Source organism: Hylobates moloch, unplaced genomic scaffold (assembly GCF_009828535.3).
Source record: "Hylobates moloch isolate HMO894 unplaced genomic scaffold, HMol_V3 SCAFFOLD_24, whole genome shotgun sequence".
NCBI classification, from domain to species: domain Eukaryota; kingdom Metazoa; phylum Chordata; class Mammalia; order Primates; family Hylobatidae; genus Hylobates; species Hylobates moloch.
In genome coordinates this window covers 25,310,487-25,330,928 of record NW_026652299.1, presented here as the reverse complement: position 1 = coordinate 25,330,928, position 20,442 = coordinate 25,310,487, and the positions used below count along the sequence as shown (strand labels likewise).

General features: G+C 43.6%; 1 protein-coding gene across 1 annotated transcript in view; it reads right to left on the bottom strand.

Annotated features, from left to right (window-relative positions):
- The window catches only part of PTPN4 (protein tyrosine phosphatase non-receptor type 4), a 224,592-nt gene extending 221,811 nt beyond the window's left edge, over nucleotides 1-2,781 (bottom strand). The window contains exon 1 of the mRNA XM_058434299.1: nucleotides 2,763-2,781. The gene's annotated coding sequence lies outside the window, so the exon portion shown is untranslated. The remainder of the gene's footprint in view (nucleotides 1-2,762) is intronic.
- Between the last annotated feature and the right edge of the window lie 17,661 nt (nucleotides 2,782-20,442).

Genomic DNA, 20,442 nt, shown 5'->3' with positions numbered 1-20,442 from the left:
CTTCTTTTTCCAAGATGAACATATTTTTAATTATGTGAATTTAAAATATGTGAGTCCTTGATTGTGACTGAAATAATAAATTACATTGACAGCATATATAGTGTACCTAGTATAGCTGGTATAGATTATCTGAAAAAAATTATCCATTGTAATTGTGTATATAGAATGTAATGTGCATATAGAAATGTGTTCTTAGGACACTGATTATACATATTATAAACCACTTAATCTGTATCTATTTCTTCTTAACGTAAACATTAATGCAAATTAGTCCTCATAATTCTCATTCATTTAAAAAAAATATATGTTGCTCACTTACTATTTGCTAGGCACAAGAGGTTACCATTTCCCTCAAGTCAAGTATTTTTTATTCTTAGGATTGTGACTTATTAGTGGATTGTGAAATCAATTTGGTGGATCATGACTAGCATTTTGAAAAAAAAAAAAGGAACTGGGATAGACTAGAAAATATCAGAGTGTATCGCACAACATGAAGATAAGCATTGTACTGTGAAACTTTAACTTTGGTTATGTGTTTGAGTGTTTGTGTGAATATAGGTTGCAATATAAAATCTCTTTCTTTCTTACTTGGATGTAGTGGCCAAAAAAGTTTGAGAGCTTCTGGTCTGAAGGGAGAACTAATAAATAAATAAACAACACAAATTAGAATGAAGAGTGTTTTCATAGATTAAACTGTAAACTCCGTGAGGACAGAACCAAGGCTATTTCACTCATCATGATTCCACCACAGCTTAAACTAATGTGTCGTAGAACATCAGCCGTCAGTTACTGTTCTTGAATAGATGCATAAATGGTGTGGCCCTAGAGTGCTAGGGAAAGCCATGGAAGGAGATCAAACAACCAGCATGTTCTGTGCCTTATATTTTGCATGATTTCCATTAAGAGTCTTGGACTGTGGGGACAAAGTTTGGTGAGGAAAATAATCTGATGTAAAATTAAAGACCACGCAGTCTGTGAAAGGGAACCTTGAGGGACCTTGAGTGACATCTAGTGGATTCTTTGACCAACGGGGAGACACCAGCCTAAGGAAATCTCTTTCCCATTAGGTGACGTGTTATTGAATATGCTGTTTGCTTTTGAGAGACAAAGAGTTGGGCTTCATCCATCCACAGTGTATAAATGTTACTTTATTTGTGGGTGAATATCGTAGGTTTATTAATCTGTGCCCTTTGTTTTGTATTGGTTTTGTCAACAGGAGCTTTATCATCAGATTGGAAAATCTTGATTAAGCTTCATCACTTTATAATGTGTTACTCAGCACCTGGTACAGCACTGTCAGGTGTGTAATAAACGCCTGTTGTTGGCTGGCTGACATGTTTTAGTCATTCATTCAAACTGTGGTCACTGATTGGATACCACCCACATTAAGGATTTCATTCCTGGCTGGAAGTTAGAAACACCAAGGAAGTTTTTAGTAAATGCAGATGCCCTTGTCACACCTTAATCCCACCTCACTTCTCATTTAATTGGTGAGGGTGGAGCTGAAGCTTCTCTCTATAGAGGGATATAAAGATTTATTTTTTTCAGCTCTCAAGGTGATTCTACTGTGCAGCCGGGTTAACATTTGGACAGGCACTGAATGTCATACAACATCAATGTAAAACAGGGATCCCTACCCTCTATATTGGTACTTCTCAAACTATCTGGGGTGAAAGACCAATTCACCATGGACCAATATTTTTGTAGAAATAAATTACTATAAAATGAAACGAAAAAAACAAAGACATACAGCATAATAAAAAACAAACTCCAATATTTTATCAGATTCAACAGAAATTAATTACTCTGTCAAATTTCTCTAAAATGTTCTAACTCTTACTCTCAATTTCTGGATTTATCTTGTTTTGGACCAGTGACAAACCATTTACAGCATGGCACTTTGAGTCACACTGCTCCATGTTACATTCTAGATGGAGATGGGGGCAAGGAGAAGACAGAGGAGATGCAAAACACACAAGTAACCATAGTAGCAGGACACACAAATCGTTCTTATTGCATTTAAAGAGGAGACCTGCTGACCTCCTAGTTAGTGCCTTCCATGTGGCAGAGCCCCATGGAGCCACCAGGGCCCAGAGCCTAGTCCTTGGCTTTACGGAGCCCAAATTTTGATCTTCTCAGAACACACACGTTAATCAGGTACTTGGCACTGTCCATATGCTAAACTGTTTTTAAGAAACTGGTTATAAAGTAAAATCACTCTCTTTTTTAAAGCAAATATGTCTTTGGAAGGGACCAGATACTGATGTTTGCTATAATGACAGCCTCTTTCCAATATGAAGGTCTCCAGGCATGAGAAGGTTATTTAGGGAACACAGAATAGAGATCTCTCACAGCCCCACCGTGGAGCATCCCCCTCTAGTGATGACAATACTCATGCCCAACTGATGCATGTGTCTGTCCCTTGGACAGTGCTTAATAAGCACAGACAGACTTTGACAGCCTGTCACACTTCTGGGATATTCCCTTCTGTCCATTGCCACCAAGCAGGCACGTTCAATGTACGGGTTTGAGTCAACAATTTCTCTGGTTTTAGCACTTCTAAGTATATCCCACATTACCATGATTGGATTTCAGTGATCCCCAGATTATTATCAGCAATAGATATGTCAACTATCTCCTGCACAAATTTGGTCCACAGATGACTCATCCATCCTGAGCTGGTCACTCCTCACCTTTTTATATGCAGTCTTTTCCTTCTGCCTTTAATGTCCTGCCTTCCCTTTCTCTGCCAAACTCCTCACCTTTTGGATTTCAGCTCTCAGATTGGCTCCTCCCAGAAGCCACCTTGACCTCCCATCACTCAAGGCTCAATTCTCTGTGCCCAAGCAAAGCACACAGCCCATGGGGCTGCAATGGCCAGTTTCCTCTCTTCTCTCCAGTTGACTTTTGTGCTCCTTAGAACAGTGATCTTGGCTTTTGTTTCCTCTTGGGTCCCCCGAAGCCATACATGTTAGAGCCTAAAATAATAAAAAAAAAAGATTGTTGAAATAAACTGATTTTTCCAGCACCATTCTCAAAGGGTAACGTAATGGTAAGGGGTAGTACAGGAGATATAGCCAACTTCTAATCTTATGAAGCTTTGTGATGATGGTAGGAGGGAGAGGTGCAGTGTTTCTTGAAAGTCAAGCTGAAGAGTATGAACATTAACTGGTAGATGATGAAGGTGTGTAAGAAAGGGAGTATGATGATAAAGTGAATGATTTAAGAAAAATTAATGTCATGGTATTGAGGAAGGAGAGATTACATTTGGGCAAGGATTGAACTTGGCACACTGGTTAAAACAGTGGTAGTATCTCCCCATGAGGGGCATCTCAGAATCACCTGAGATGCTACATCAATACCCTTCCTTTCCCCACCCAGTTTCGGTGTGTCACCCACACCCTTCTAGGTCCCATCCCTGGTTAGTAATCACTGCCGTGGGAACCTTTGCACTGAGGGGAGTCTGTTCCATGCCTAAGGTGTAGGGAAGGAAATTCAGAAGTCTGTTGTAATCTTGTAGGTGTGAGATACTAGAGATTTGATGTGTTGTCATCATATATTTAAACAGTTTAAATAATGTTTCCAATTTTATATGAGAACTTTTGCTGGAGGTAAAGCAAAACTTATAATAGATTATAACAAATGGTGATCTTAAAAGCTTATTGCTAGTCACTTGACTAAAATTTGTATTAATTTTCAGTAAAGGCTGTTGGCCCCCCTATTTATTATAGTTCCTGAATTTTCTACCGAATGTTGACAGGTTAACCCAGCATTTTACTGTGGCCTAATAATTTTCACTGGAAAAACCAACTAAGTTATCTAAACTATATTGTAGGCATTAAGCAAGTTACATACACTTTTATTCTTCAATCTGAATATTCGGGAACACATTAAAACAAAAATTACGGTTGTGCTTCACTCTTTTTAGGTTAACTTTCTCAGAATTAAAAGACAAACTGCCCATTATGAGTGAGACAAATGTCTCTTTCATCAAAATCAGTGACTTAAAAAGTCTTGCAATTGCTAGTTCAAGTTTGCAACTTCTAGTTTCTAACTACTTTAGGTTCTTCTCCTGTGAATACTAGCAGTAAGGATTATCAAAGTCACACAGTTTAGAACCCAACTTTCTTTCTTTCTTTTTTTTTTTTTGAGACAGAGTCGCACTCTGTCGCCAGGCTGGAGTGCAGTGGCGCGATCTCGGCTCATTGCAAGCTCCGCCTCCCAGGTTCAAGCGATTCTCCTGCCTCAGCCTCCCGAGTAGCTGGGACTACAGGCAACTGCCACCACGCCTGGCTAATTTTTTGTATTTTTAGTAGAGATGGGGTTTCACCACGTTAGCCAGGATGGTCTCAATCTCCTGACCTCGTGATCTGCACATCTTGGCCTCCCAAAGTGCTGGGATTACAGGCGTGAGCCACCGTGCCTGGCCTAGAACCCAACTTTATATCTGAGTATCAGTTTTCAGAGAGAGAGAGACAGAGAAAGAGAGAGAGACAGAGAGTTGTAGGTGGAGGGCAGGGCAAGGCTTAAACCTGAGGCTTAAATTTTGTGTGCCTCATTCCTTCTTATTGATGACTATTAGGCCAGTCCAAACAGGTCTATATACCTTTCTGAAATACAGACCCAGGTGTCCTCTGGTGTGCAAAAAAAGATACTATAATAATAAGAAAATCACATATAAATGGAATTTTCAATTACAGGAATTTGAAAGTACAGATGAGTCATAAAGATTTAATCCAATAGGAATTTGTAGGCTGTTAAAATCAAATTTAGAATTAAGTGAAGGAATTTGGGAATGGGCAAAAGATATACATAATATTTGACAAATCAATCTCAGAGAACATTAATTTCCTGGCCGGGCGCGGTGGCTCACGCTTGTAATCCCAGCACTTTGGGAGGCCGAGGCGGGCGGATCACGAGGTCAGGAGATCGAGACCATCCTGGCTAACACAGTGAAACCCCGTCTCTACTAAAAATACAAAAAACTAGCAGGGCGTGGTGGCGGGCGCCTGTAGTCCCAGCTACTCGGAGAGGCTGAGGCAGGAGAATGGCGTGAACCTGGGAGGCGGAGCTTGCAGTGAGCTAAGATTGCGCCACTGCACTCCAGCCTGGGCGACAGAGCGAGACTCCGTCTCAAAAAAAAAACAAAAAAAAACATTAATTTCCTTTATTGCCCCTACTTCTATACTTCTTGTTCTCAGATCCTTGTTAATCCTGGAAGGGTATCAACGGGGTCAGCCTGTGTCTGTTGTGGGGTGTAGGGTCCAAAGAAATGCTCTTAGTCATTTTGTATTCACAATGATTGATTCATTTCTTGGGAACTGATGAAAACTTATTCTAAAAGCCAAGTTGGGGTCGGGGGAGAAAGGATAAGTACAAGTGCTCTAGCAGGCTAGAAATAACTTACAGAATAAATAGTTTCCAAGTTTCTGACAGAGCCAGGTTAAGGATGTTGGAATTGCAGCAGTTGTACCTACTTGCTAAAGCTGACACACACATCCTTAGACAAATGCACACTTACATTAAGGATGCTGAGTTGAATTGTCAAGGGTCCTCCATCCCAGGACTTAAAAAAAACATCCTGGAAGAACAATTTTGATGCCCAACAAAAGGGAATAAATACATTGAGTTATGGTTTAGCCATGCACACATAGAATGGTGTTCAAGTATTAAAAATAATGTTTATGAGTTTTACTGACATGAAAAAATACTTATGCAATATTAATTTAAAAACTGCAAAATTAGTATACGTAGTATTAGCTCTGCTTAAGAATGGCATGAACAGGGAGGGATGAACAGGTGCAGCACGGGATTTTGAAGGCAGGAAATTATTCTGTATGATACAATAATAGTGGATACACATCAGTATGCATGTTTTAAAACCCACTGAATGTACAACACAGTGAAACCTAATGTCAGCTCAAACTTAATGCATCAATATCAGCTCCTCAGTTGTAACAAACACACCACACTAATGCCTGATGTTAACAATAGGGGAAACTAGGTGAAAGGGGAGGGGAGAAGGAATGTATGGGAACTCTTTGTACTTTCTGCTCAATATTTCTGTAAACCTAAAAGTGCTCTAGAAAATAAAGTCTATTAATTTTTTTTAAACTGTATTTTTAAAAGACTGAAGAGAAATACAACAAAATGTCAGCCAGAGTGTGCCATCCTATAAGATAGTAATAAGCTCAGATTTCCTGAGATCAAATTCTGTCTCCTCTACTTATTGCTTAGATTAAGTACTTGAACTGTCTGTGTTTCAGTTTCCCTGTCAATTAAAATGGGAATCATGATAGTACTTATCTCATAAATTTCTCCAGTAAATCCACATTATTTTGATAATTATGAAAAACTATATATGCATTGTATTATAAATTATATATATGGAAATTATGTGTATATAGTTTGTATTAGTTGTCTATTGCTGCTTAGCAAGTTACCTTGGCATAAAACCCCAGTAAACTGTTACCTCACAGTTTCTGTGGGTTGGGAAAGCGAGAGTAGCTTCGCTGGGTGGTTCTGGCTTAAGGTCTGCTGTAAAGTTGTGGCCAGGGCTGCTATTATCTGGAGCTGAAGGCCAGAATGGGGCTGGAGGATCTGTTTCTGAGATGGCTCACCGCATGGCTGGCCAGTTGGTATGGGCTTTTGGCAGAAGGTGAAATTCTCCATAGTGCTGTTTGAGTGTCCTAACAACATGAGGGCTGGCTTCCTGCAGAGAAAGTGATCCCAGAGAGGGCAAAGTGGAAGCCTCCATAATTTTTTACGCCCTAGCCTTGGAACTCACCATCATGCCTACAATATTCTATTTGTTACACAAGTCAGACATATACACTGTAGGAGAGAATGGACATAAGGGTGTAAATACCAGGAGGCAAGGATTAGGACCATCGTGGAGGCTGGCTACCATACATGTACATATGTGTATATCTGTATAAGTCAATGTGTCTGTATATGCCTGTGTCCTTGTGTGTGTGTGTATTTGTCACCCTGCTGAAGCATTATCCCAGTGCACCTGCATGTACATTCTTGTCTTGTGTATTCTATTGAAGCAACACCCAATGCTTTTTTGGCTGCCTAGCACTTGGTCCTAGCAACCTCTTTCTTTCTTTCCTTCCTTCTTTCCCTCTCATCCTCCTCCTTTTCTTTCTTCAAGAGATGCTCATTGTATACCTATTAAGTGGCAGTGAGACATCTCTGCCCAACCCTCTGACTCTACCTCTCCTGCGCTTGCCCTTTATGCCTGCCTGTTCTCAGATGCCCCTCCACCCTCCCCTCCAGCTCTGGTCCCTGCCCACCGTCCACCCCATCTGTGCATGGAGTACTCAGAGCATCTAGGCTAGCTGCAGATCCCTTGTTATGCTAATGCATCAGTCCTCCTGTTGCTGTTAACAGGCAGCTGAGACTGAGTGTGACACTTAGCATGATAGCTGGGAAATCACAGAAAAACACACCCAGAACAGTTCAAGAGGGACTATTCACACAGATCAAAGAGCCTAATATTTTATTCTGAGGTTTTCATTCTCTTATAACCATAAAACTCTGAAGCTCAATAAAAAGTCAGCTTGGATAGCTTACTATGATTATTAACAATAGACCACTAATAAATACACGGTCTGTAAGGCACTTAGGGGCTCACAAAGGGGAACAGCTGAGACACACGGGTCAGCCTCAGCCTCCTCAGTTCAGCAGGGGGGCTCCTAAGAGACCTGCACATAGGCAGAGAAGAAGCAAAAATTAACAGAAGAATCCAAGAGACTGAGATAGTCCCTTCCGCATTTGGCAGAAAACCTAAAATACAGTGGCTCATACAAGGAGAGGTTCGTGTCCCTGTCCTGTGAATAATTGAGGGAGGCACTCCTGGGCTGGCATAGTGGCCCTGCTCTGTGATGTCCTCAGGGACCCAGGCTCTTTCCAGCTCCTGCTCTGCAATCCCTAGGGTGTGGCTCTCATCTTCATGGTCTAAGTTGGTGATTAGGTTTCCAATACATCCATATTCTAGGCGGCCACCGGAGGAAGAGACAAAGAAATGGGGGCAAAGGCAGGTGCCTGCAGCTCAAAGGAAAGTTTCCTGAAGCTGGCACATGTCACTTCATCACTGGCCAGGGCTCAGTCATGTGGCCACACCTTGATGCAAGGTAGCCTGAGAAGTGTGGCCTCCACTGCAGGGCTGCAGTGTTCCCAGCTGAAATGTGGGGCTTCTGCACTTCTAATACTGAGGGAGAGGGGAGACTGGGAACTGGAAGATCCGTAGCAGCATCTGCCACATTGGAGAAGGACGAATCGCTGGCAATACAGACCCCAGGCCCCTCCCCGTTCCAGCACATCTCCATCTCCCACTCACATATAGCATTTCCACTGTGTGTCACAGTTGACAAAGAGCTGTCACGTATGGGACCCATTTTAAATGTACTGCATTTTGTTTTTATTGATATATTAAAAATTCATTACACGCAAGGCAAGCATGTCCATTGGCGACTGCTCCCAAGCTTGGGCCCTCCCCATCGGCCATGAGTTAACTGCTGTGGTCAGGTTGGCATGTGTTCTTCCCAGGCTCTTTCTATCTGGCATGCCTTGAAGAGCTGCTGCTAGCATTTGGGAGAGGTCTGAGGTCTCCACAGAAGGGGCTCTACACCCTGTGCCTAGAGTCCAAAGACAGTTACTTAAACCACCAGACAACATCCCCCTACCTGTTCCTTGCTGCCTTCTCTCAACCCTCCTGGTCTTCACTAAATCCTCACGTGGCCCCGCGAGCTTGGAGATCTGGTTGAAGCAGGCTCTCCCCTTAATTTTCATTTCTCCTCCTTGGATCAGGTCTTTTACTAGGCAACTGTCAGGATTACACATGACCTGGCCCCATCTTAACCTGTGCTCTGAGCCTCCCTTTCGACCTGGACAAACTGGGTTGCCCTACTCAGCAAGGACAGCGTCTGCACACTGGCAACCGTTATTGAGTGCTTGCCCCCTGCCAGGCACTGCTGTCTGCACTTTGAAGGTCTTAACTCCTTTGCTTCTCTCACCCACACAGCTAATAAGCACAGCTTTGCTAACAATGCCAGGCTCTGGTCCTGTCCTGGAAACACTGGTTCTGTGGAAGGAAGTTGGGCTGTGGAGTACAACAGATTTATTTGTTGTATGTTCTTAGGCAAATTACTCAACCTCTAAAAATGGATTATTGACACCTGCAAAGTGTGAGGAACATTAAAAGAGATGGCATACAAAGCACTTAGCCTAGCGCCTGGTACATAGTGTTATTAATTAATGGCAGTACTTGTTTATGAAGACAAAAAGTAATTCAATAGTGTCTGATGGGAGAGTAGATTATTTTAAGATCCTGCCCAATGCTCCATCAAGTCACTGCAGAGTGCCTGGGGTGGGGAGGAAATACCCTTCCATGTACTCTCTCTTCAACCACTGGTTTTCCTTGCTACTACAATTGGGTCTTTGCCCTAAAATTTTTCCCTTTTTCTTTTAGTGCTTTAAGGCATTTCTGATTTAAGTATGCTTTGGTAGGAAATCGAGAATTTTTCCAAGTCTGTTTGGGCTTGCAGCATTTGGAATTATCGTGCATATCAGAATCTTTCCACATATGAATGTTTTATAAGCTTAGGTAATAAGAAAGGGAAGGAAAGATTTTACAGAATCACAGATGTAGTCTTAATGGGAAAAGAGCAGGAGAAACATCAACCAAAAGAGGAGAGAATTGGAACTATATCTTCATTTGGTTTATAGGGAAGAGGGAGCATGTGCCACTATAAAGTGTGATCACCACGATGTGCCTTTTTTTTTGTTGTTGTTATAAGAATTCCAGAATCTACACATTCAAACTAGTACAGTCTTCCAACTTAGTTATTTGGGGAAGTTATATGTGTTTCCAACAACTTGACAATTTATCAAATATTATCAATTGATATCTTATTTTATCACTACCATCCAGGTTCCTGTATGAGAGGGTACCAATATCTGTCCCTTGTAGGTACTCTGTCATCCCAACCCGTATTCTTGGGGTTGGGAAGATAAACTAGGACTTCTAAATCCACCAGCACTTGGCTTAGTTAAGTGCCTTCTCTGTGCCAGGCATCATGCCAGGATCTGGGTTTGCAGAGGTAAATATAACACAGTCCCTGCCCTAAAGGATTTTGGAGACCAGAGAAGGGATGATCTAAAAGCCTGTACACTTATTCTCCCTCTCTTTGCAAGCAGTAAAATTTCCAAGTGTTCATGGAGTTGAGACCAAGGAGTTAGAGAATTGTCTGTATTGACATAAAGCACACACTCCAGTCCCTGAGTCATCCTGGGGCACCACTACAGTCATCCTGGGGCACCTATGGTTGTTGCCAGATTGGCAAAAATCCAAACCAAGAAGAACTAGGTAAATGCTGTGACTGTGGAGCACTTTGCTCCAGCTAAAAGTCAAGTTTACCTGAAGGGCAGCCACAAGTGCCTCTGGCTTGAAGCTCCTCCAAAATGAAGGCATTGTGAAATGGCAATTTTGAAAAAGGCAAAAATATCAATCTCTTTGAAGTAATTTCTGAACTCCTTAATTTACAGAATGATAGATTTAATTTTGGTCTGAATTATTTTGGTATCAATGTCAAAGCAATTTGTCCCTGGATCAATTCAGTGAAGAAAAAGCATCTTCAGTGTATCAAGAGGTTGGTTTTTATGTGTGTGGTAGAGGACATTCTATTGCTTTTATACTAACATTCTAGAAATTAGTTCTTATATTTTATGTTCCCTCCAAATCATTCGTAACATATTTATTAAAAACTCCAAGTGTACTTTCTGGTACATACAGTTAAAATGAATGCATTAATTTAAATGATCAACAGTCATGAAGAGGCAGGGTCCCTTAGTGGGTAAGAGTATAGTTTCTGGGCCAGGCGTGGTAGCTCACGCCTATAATCCCAGCACTTTAGAAGCCCCAGGCAGGTGGATCACTTGAGGTCAGGAGTTCAAGACCAGCCTGGTCAACATGGTGAATCTCCGTCTCTACTAAAAATACAAAAATTATCCAGGCATGGTGGCACACTCCTGTAATCCCAGCTACTTGGGAAGCTGAGGCAGGAGAATTGCTTGAACTTGGGAGGCGGAGGTTGCAGTGAGCCGAGACCACGCCACTGCACTCCAGCCTGGGTGACAGAGCAAGACTCTGTCTCAAAATAACAAAACAAAAAGAGTATAGTTTCCGGCACTACTCTGCAAGGATTCAAATCTCCCTTTGCCACTTACTATCTGTGTGATTTTGGATGGGCTATGCAAACCCCCGTGCTTGTTTCTCCATCCATAGAATAAGAAAAACGGTATCTACCTCATAAGATTTTTATGAAGATCAAAGGAACTAACAACATAAAGCACCTAGAACCATCCTGGCACAGAGTAAGATCTGCTCTATAAGTAGTAGCTGTTATCATTGATTGGACACTTACCATATGCCATGCCTGTTATATATATCACTGAATTTACACCTCCCAACTACCCTCTGAGCAAGTATTAGTATCCCCATTTAGCATATAAGGAAACTTGAATTTAGAGGTTTCAACAATTCAAATCAGACACACAGTGTTTCAGACTGAAGCTTAGTCACATCATTACATAATGGTCTCCCAAAATGGAGCTGGACAAATCAAAGAGTGTTATAAAAATGCAAGCAACCCAAGTTATTAAAGGTAAAACATTTTACCTATTAAAATGCAATGCCATGTCTTTCTGTCTCCAGCTAGAATGGAGAGAGCCTAAGCCAATATGGCTGAAAAGATGGGCTGCCTTTGCATTTGTATGTCATGAATTATGTGTTGGCATCAGAGAAGAGCCATAGAAGGCTTCTAAAGAGTGGAGAAATGATCATCTCCATATTTTATAAAGACACCATCATGATGGTGACACATAGGCTGGGGGGTGACACATAGGCTGGGGGGTGACACATAGGCTGGGGGTGAACATAAAGGTGGGGGATCAGTTTCAGACCCTTGTAATAACCCAGAGAGTTATGATATATGTTTGAGCCTGGGTGGAAGTTGTGGATATACAAGAGATCAGAGATACCTGAGATACTAATAGAAACAATACGACTTGATCTATCTATTACATGGCAGAACCTAGGTTTCTGGCTTGGTCATGTGGCTGGATAGCTGGTAGTGCCAGTCACCAAGATCAGGAGGCACAAGAGAAAAGGCAAATGAGAGAGTATGATTAGTCCATTTAGCAGAAGTTGAGCCGGACGTAGTGACTAACACCAGCAATCCCAGCATTTTGGGAGTCTGAGACAGGAGGATCAGGAATATGAAACCAGTCTGGGAAACATATAAAAACCATTTCTATGAAAAAAAAAAAAAAAAAAAAAAGCCGGGCATGATAGTGTGTGCTTCCCTAGCTGCTTGGGAGGCAGAAGCTAGAGGACTGCCTGAGGATTTGAGGCTGCAGTGGGCTATGATTGTGCCACTACACTCCAGCCTGGCAACAGAGCAAGACCCTGTTTCTAAATAAATAAATACAAGTAATTGAACTTGAGGAACCTGTGAAATTCTATCCAAAAGTCAATTAAACATACAGATCTGCAGCTCAGGTCTCCAGCCTGCACTGGAATTAGAGATCTGAGATGGTAGTGCACGTCATAAGGATAGTGTCTGGAGAGAGAAGAAAGGAAGTAAAGGGAAGAACCCTGGGAATAAGCCCCAGTGTTTGGGAATAGGCCCCTGTGGTAAATCAGCCTGGAGACTGAGCAGCCAGAGAGCTCAGAAGAAGGTGAGGAGAGAGTAGGGCCCCAGGCACCGAGGGAGGAGAGCCTTGGAAGACTATGGAGGGGTTGATAGTGCCATGTGCCACAAAGCTGAGTAAGCTGTGAGTGGAAAAGTGTGCAAGGGAATGGGTAACTTAATATTCATTCATGACCTTTGCCAGACAGTTTCAAGGGAGAAACTGGGGTGGAAGCCAGATGTCAGGGAGTCGAGGAGGGAGTGGGAAGTGGGGACTTTAAATGAAGACAGGTGACAAGGCACTTAGCTGATTAAAGAAGGTGAGAGAAATAGAAAGAGGGGACAGAATTGGGGGGAAGCTTTGGTTAGAACATACATAGTTCTAATAAATCCGTGTCTGGCCAGGTGCAGTGGCTCATGCCTGTAATCCCAGCACTTTGGGAGGCTGAGGCAGGCAGACTGCCTGAGCCGAGGAGTTTGAGACCAGCCTGGGCAACATGGCAAAACCAATGTATTTTTGCTAAAAATACAAAAAATTATCCAGGCATAGTGGCACATGCCTGTAGTCCCAGCTACTTAGGAGGCTAAGGTGGATCACCTGGGAGGTCGAGGCTGCAGTGAGCCATGATCACGCCAGTGCACTCCAGCCTGGGTGACAGGAGTGAGACCCTACCTCAAAACAATAATAATAATAATAATAATGATAATAATACTGTGTCATGGGATTCAAGTCTCCATAAGGGTCAATTGATATTCTCTTCTTGAAAACCTGTAGTAAATAAATCCCAAACCCAAGGTAACCATTTGGTAAATGAACCGTCTGTGCTTTCCTAGCTCCTCTGGGATTTGGGAGCACCCTGAAGGGTTGTGATAGCTCCATCCATAGCCTACTCAACCACCATTGTGTTGGCCCTTTCTTCTTGCTAACAGAACCCAGTGTTGCTGATGTGGCCATTTGCCCAGCACCATAGTATACACTGTGGTTGTTGTAAGACAATCAACACAATGTGTTTCTCTTTGCCAGTGACTGGTCTAGGGGTGTGTGCGACCCAGTCCTAGCCAATGGGATGTTGGAGGACATTTTCTGAGGACTTCTAGAAAAGATTCCTCCCTCTTCCTCTCAATCACCTCATTCCCTCACTATAAAAAGAGAGAAAAGTGAGGAGAAAGCCTTTTTTCCACCTATCCCTTTCCATTCTGTTTAGGGCATAAAAATAATTGTAAGGAAATTCAACAAAGTTCTTTTTCCAACAATGATTCCCTTGATGCAGTCTTAGAAAAATCAATTTTAAAATTATTTCAGAAGCAAATTTTTAGGTACTCTTGTTTTGCGGGTATCCTAAGCAGACATTTATTTAGCTTATTAGACAATCTAACGCTGACCTTGAACAAATTTCCTGACTTGTATGAGCCTCAGTTTCCTCCTTGATAACCTGGGGAATGAGAATAGCTACCACATGGGCCTGTTGTGGAACTGAGATGGCACGTGCAAAGTGCCTAGCATAGCAATGATAGTGCTCGACTCCTATTTTCCTGTGAGTTCTTTTTTTTCCTTTGAGATGGAGTCTCACTCTGTTGCCAGGCTAGAGTGCAGTGGCGCAATCTCAGCTCACTGCAACCTCCGCCTCCTGGGTTCAAGTAATTCTCCTGCCTCAGCCTCCCGAGTAGCTGGGATTACAGGCATGCACCACCATGCCTGGCTAATTGTTTTGTATTTTTAGTGGAGACAGGGTTTCACCATACTGGCAAGGCTAGTCTTGAACTCCTGACCTCAGGTGATCCACCCACGTCAGCCTCCCAAAGTGCTGGGATTACAGGCATGAGCCACCGTGCCCGGCCTTCCTGTGGGTTCTTTATACACACCCTCACTAGGAAAGACTAGGAATGGCCAAGGCTACCAGTAAATTACTCATAGCCAGTGACCTCCCCAAGGGATCCTAGAACCTGGGACCCCACTTTCCACACCTGCAGGTCACCCATTGGCCGCCAGATCCATGTCAGGTTCCTTTGAGTTCAGCTGCAGCCTGCTGACTTGGGCACTTCCCCCCACAGCCTGCTTGGCTGACCACGTCCCCCAGATGGTTCCAAACTGTCAGCCTTTTGAGCCCACAGACACGGTGCCCAGACCTTGTGTCCCCTCCCTGCACCAGTGCCTGTGGTGCCCAGTTCCTCCAGCCCTTGCCAGCCTGTTCCCAGCTTCTGGCCCTGCCTGCTGCATGGTCAGCAGAATTCTCCTGGGCCTCATCCTAGACCTGTGTTACAGCAGGTGACAGACAGTCCCACTCTCTGACTAATAAGCCACAAAATAAACCTTGTGTCCAGAAGGCAACATCTACCTAATCTATACCCTTAGCTACTTTGCTGTCCCTTGAGGGAAGAGGACAGGTGCCTCTGTCTGATGTCTGTGTCTTTGTCTTCATCCTCAGCTTAGAGACACAGTGCTGAGTAATGAGAGTTTGTGCTGGGGCTAAGACAACAACAAAAATCCCAGCTTCAGCACTTTATTACTGTGCTGAATTACTTAATTCAAGTGAGCTATTTAACCCTTTAAATCATTACAACATCAATAACAATAGCACCTAATATTTATTGGTTGCATATTTGTCTGCTAAATGCTTTGAGAGGCATTCTCCCAATCCTCTGTTACTATGAGAGAGGTTTCATTGTTCTCTCCACTTTAAAGAGGAGGAACCCGAGACACAGAGAGTTAAGTATCTTGCCTGAAGTCACTACTGCTGAGTAGAGGAGCTAGATTTGCCTGATTCTGGAGCCCAGACTCCCTGGGACTCAACTTCCTCATCTGTGAAATGTGGACAGTAAAAATGACTTCACAGGACTGAGCAAGAATAAGAGACATCACTTCTACAGGGTCCCTACTAGATGCTCAGCAATGCTCGGGGAGCAATGCTCAGTTCCCCTAGCTGTCCTAAAGGAATCAACATGAGCCATTGAGATGTTGGCTCTCAGTAAAGATTTGTCCCCATGGCAGACATTTCCTAAGATGAACTGATTTGCAATGGGAATTGCAGCTGATGATCTGGAAGGCCTTCATCAGCCCTTCTGAAAGAGATCTTGCGGATGCCAGCTCCTTTTCAACTCAGGACGTGGAACATGCAGACACCAGCCCTGCTGCTGAGAACAATGTCTGTCAGAAACATGCTTTCCCTGAGAGGACAACCATTATTAGTGGGGCAGGACACAGACTCTTTTTTGAGACAGAGTCTTGCTCTGTCGCCCAGGCTGGAGTGCAGTGGCGTGATCTCGGCTCACTGCAAGCTCTGCCTCCTGGGTTCACACCATTCTGCTGCCTCAGCCTCCCGAGTAGCTGGGACTGCAGGCGCCCGCCACCATGCCCGGCTAATTTTTTGTATTTTTTAGTAGAGACGGGGTTTCACCGTGTTAGCCAGGATGGTCTCGATCTCCTGACCTCGTGATCCACCCGCCTCAGCCTCCCAAAGTGCTGGGATTACAGGCATGAGCCACCGCGCCCCGCCAGGACACTGACTCTTTAGCCAGGTCTATGGGGATGAGGAGAATGTAGATACCAGTTGTGTGTGAAGCTCCTCAGAGTTGACTCAAGTGTATCATTTAGAATTGCACAGAAAAATTACTTTTTTGAGAAAGACTCAAAATTACTGAAATGGAACTTCTTTCTTTCCAAAATGTGAGAGCAACGTACTGTCAGACCGACCTCCACTCTGGTTTTCCCCACCCTCTCTTAACATCATTTAGAGGTTTGTTTTTTGCTCTTCCTTCCCACATTCGTGTCTTTCCTGGCTCTTTTGGGAATAATGTAATTTGGAGTGGGATGTTTTTTTCTTTCCCTTTTGGTCTGTGCAAGTGGTCTGCGGGTTTATTTTATTCCAGATGTTTCTCCCCAACCTGCCTTTTGAAAGAAACCCAGAATTATTTTTAAACAGAATTTGGAGGCTTCCAAATACAACAAATATTTGAACTGCCTGTGGGTTCCCACATTACAAGTCCTTGCTTTGTGGTGGGGAGAACAGAGGCTATGGAGCCAATGGTTCTGGGGACATAGGAGGCCTTGGAGGCTTGCTGCGTGGGCCTGAATTGCCTTCTCTTGCTTTCTCGTCTCCGCTTCCTGGGCATCAACCCAAGTGCCCTCTGGTTGCCCCCTGAGATGCCTACCTGAGGAACCCACTTCTATCCCAGGAAACACACTGCTTAGCTCTTCTGCTGAATTTTGCCAGCACCTCTTTCTCCCCAGAAGCTAACCTGACAGAGAGATTCATATTAAGATAACACCATAACATTTCATACATTACCTCTTTTCCCATTTCCTACATTACCAGGGACCCTTAATGCCTTGACCCAGTGGTTTTCAACTCTGGCCGCACATTAGAATCATCAGAAGAACTTACTGAGATATGGATGTTTGAGCCCCACCCACCCAGGTCTGAGGGTTAATGCTCTGGAAACTGGATTAGAAAAATAGTTTCTACTTTTAATTATAAAGGTAACCTGTATTCATAGTTCTTGTTATTGCCACTAAGGTAAACATTACAGAAATATTTTAAGCAAAAAGCAAAAATATCCCCTCCCTCCTTGATATACCAGTCCCACTCTTCAGGAGCAAACACTGTTAATGGTTTCATGTGTCTCCTTTTGGAAGTTGTCTGTGTATTTTGCTAAATCATATATGCTTATTTTTTACACCTATGTGATCAAATTATCACACTTTTGCATGCCCAATGAACCTTGGAGAACTTTCCACATCACTACAAACTGAGCGATCTCATTCTCCCTGAGGCTTACATCACTGTGCTGCCGTGGGGGGCCACAGCTCTCTGATTGACTATGAAGCTCAGGCTGCTGCGGAAGATCGGCTGGAGAGGAGGCCCCTTCATAGGGGAAGGTGGTCAGCGCTCTCTAACATCTCCCCTAACTTCCAGAGCCTCTTAAGAAAATGCATTTTGGAGAAGGAAAGCTTTTCCCTAAATTGTACTCAGAGTGTAGGCTGATTGTGTGAAAATGCCTCGATAGAAACTTTAGGTCTTCTGTTGAATTTCTTCAGCATCCCTTTTCCCTAGGGGCTAATGGAAATGATTGTCTATAAGCTAAAACCATAGCACTAAGATAACGCCACAGCCTATCACTCCTCCCAGGTGATACATGTACGACAGCCTGTGTAAATTGCAGAAAAATACACACTTTGAAGAAGAACTTCAAGTACATCCTGGCCCTCAAATGCTTTATTTAAGTATGGGCCTCAGGAACACTCTAGAGGACCTTGGGAGGAGAGGTTTACCTGGATAGTTCCCCAGCAGAAACACAGGAAAGAGTGGGCACATCTCAGGGCGATGGTTTTGAGAATGAATCACTGACTTCACAGAGATGACAAGACTGGCATAACATGCAATTTGATTTCTTACTTAAACTAATATCTAGTTTCCCACTGTGTAAGAGCGGTTCCCCTCTGATTTTTTGGACTGTGTTCTCCACCCTTTTCCGTAGGGTGAAGGTAGAGAGAAAGCCTCCCTCTGGTCTGGCTCTGTCACTGCCTTGCATGTGATGCTTCCTAAGTCTTGCAACCTAACTGGGAACCAGTCTCCTTATCTAGGAAATGAGGCCAGTACAATAGATGATTTTCTTTTATAAAACCCAGGAGGGTCTGAAGGTCAGATGATTTTTAAGGTCCTTCCTGGCTTTAAAATTCTAGGTTTCATGACTATGACCACCCACAAACCATACAGGAATTTTTTTTTTTAAGCCACAGCTGAATTTAGTTCTTTGGAAAAGAGGCGGTGGAATCGCATTACCCAGCTGGGTGCTTCCTATTTAATCTGCTGTTTTCCTGACTCGTGTAGCTCTTTTCCTCCCAAAGCTTTCTGTGAGCCTGTAGCTTGACAGCATCTAGCCTTGATGGTTTGAGCTTTCTTTTTTCCATGATTACCACCACCCTGCCACTTATCTCACTAGGATATCGTCCAATTTAATGCATTGTAATAATAATTATGTCTTATATGTATATAAGCTTTAACAGTGCACCAAGAATGGTATTTTAGAAAGCACATGGGTTTTTTAGCAAGACATTGTCAGAGTTTGAATTCTGCCTTGTAGCAGCTGCAAATTTGGTTGCAAACACAAACTGTTTCTGGTTAACTTTAGCAGAGAAGGAATTTACGCGAGGAGAAGTGGGAAGCGCATAGAATCATGGGGCCGCTGGGGGGCCTTGGCGGGGGCAAGACGTAGAGGAGGACAGGCACAGTCCAGAGGCCACCTCGAGAGCCACCGACTTGGGAGGGGCATTTGTCACTGCTGTTCATGGCCACCTCATCTAATCCCTAAATGACCATGTGCTTTGGCTTGTCTCCCTAAAGGGTGAAAGCTTTAAGCAACTAGAGAGTGGGAAGCTTCTCCTTCAGCTTGGTTTCTGTAGTGGGCAATGGAATCTTCTGTAGCGGGCAAATGGAACACTTACCCTGATGTTCCTCCCAAATAAGAAGTACTGTATATCCACAAGTGGACATCCAATACAAAGAAAAAGAACCTTGATGCTTCCCTGACACCATATACAAAGATTAACTCAGGTTGGACCATAGACCTAAATATAAGATTGAAAACTGCACAACTTCTACAAGAAAGCATAGAATAAGTATATCTAGATGCTCAGCAGCCAGAATGACCAATGTCCACCACAAGGTTCCACCACCTACTACTACTAGCTGTGTGACTTGGTCAAATGAGGACAATCCCTGTCTCCAGGCAGCTGGGTGGATCCAGTGGGAACCTGAATAAACCCCTCAGCCTGGGCCCTGCCCTCTGTGTAGGGATGTTCTCCTGAACTAACCTGCAGTGTGGACATTCCCGAGCATGTCCCAGCCTCCAGGTGTCCCTCTGCTAGGAGGTGGGGGTGCATTCTGAGAGGGGACAGACGATTTTGACACCTCTTGTCTTTTGCAGCTTTGAGAGCCCTGAGATTCAGCCCCTGCTTGGGACATAGTAGCTATAGGGAGGGTCTTCTCAGGCAGTGAACTGAGAAAGAAGGTTGCATGGAGTCCTCTTGAGACACACCTAGGCACTCTGAAAAATATTTCAGTGAAATTTCTATGGGGAAGTGCTGGAGGCCTGTGTCAGCAGGTGGGAGGCCCCAGTGACATCTGTTAATGTGGATTCATTTGTCCCTCTGGTGCTGGGCCTGCACATACATCCTTTCATTGGATTCTTGTTGTATCCCTTGAGGTCAGCATAGCAAGTACTGTAGACTCATTTTTTTTTTTTTTTTTCTGCAGAGGAAGAAACTGAGGCTAAAGAACAAAAACTTGCTGAAGGTCACTCAGCTTGGGCTGTGGGGCTTGTTTTCCTGCCCCGAGCCCAGCGTCCTTCCCACCATCCAACACTGTTTCCTTTCTTGGTACCTCCATTATTAGAACACCTGGATATTCTTAGCTAACAATGGATGACATAAATAAACACACGGTCATTTCCCCACATTTCCGCACAGGTCCTCTGCAGATGGCAGAGCCCTTTCTCTAAATGCACGGCATGAAAAGGCATTTCAAAGATTGGAAAGAGAGCTTCAGCATTAATCATGATGGGACAGCGGAAACTGGCTTTGCAAGGGATGGACTGGACTTAGAGAAGATGGAGAGCCTGAGCTCACTTTCAGGAGAGCTCACTTTCAGGAGATCAGTCAGGGCTGTCATTCCAGGGCCTGGGTGGAGGGCTTCTGCTGTAACAGGGAACAGGTGTCTGGACTCGGTCTCCCAGGGCGAGCGCCGTCTGC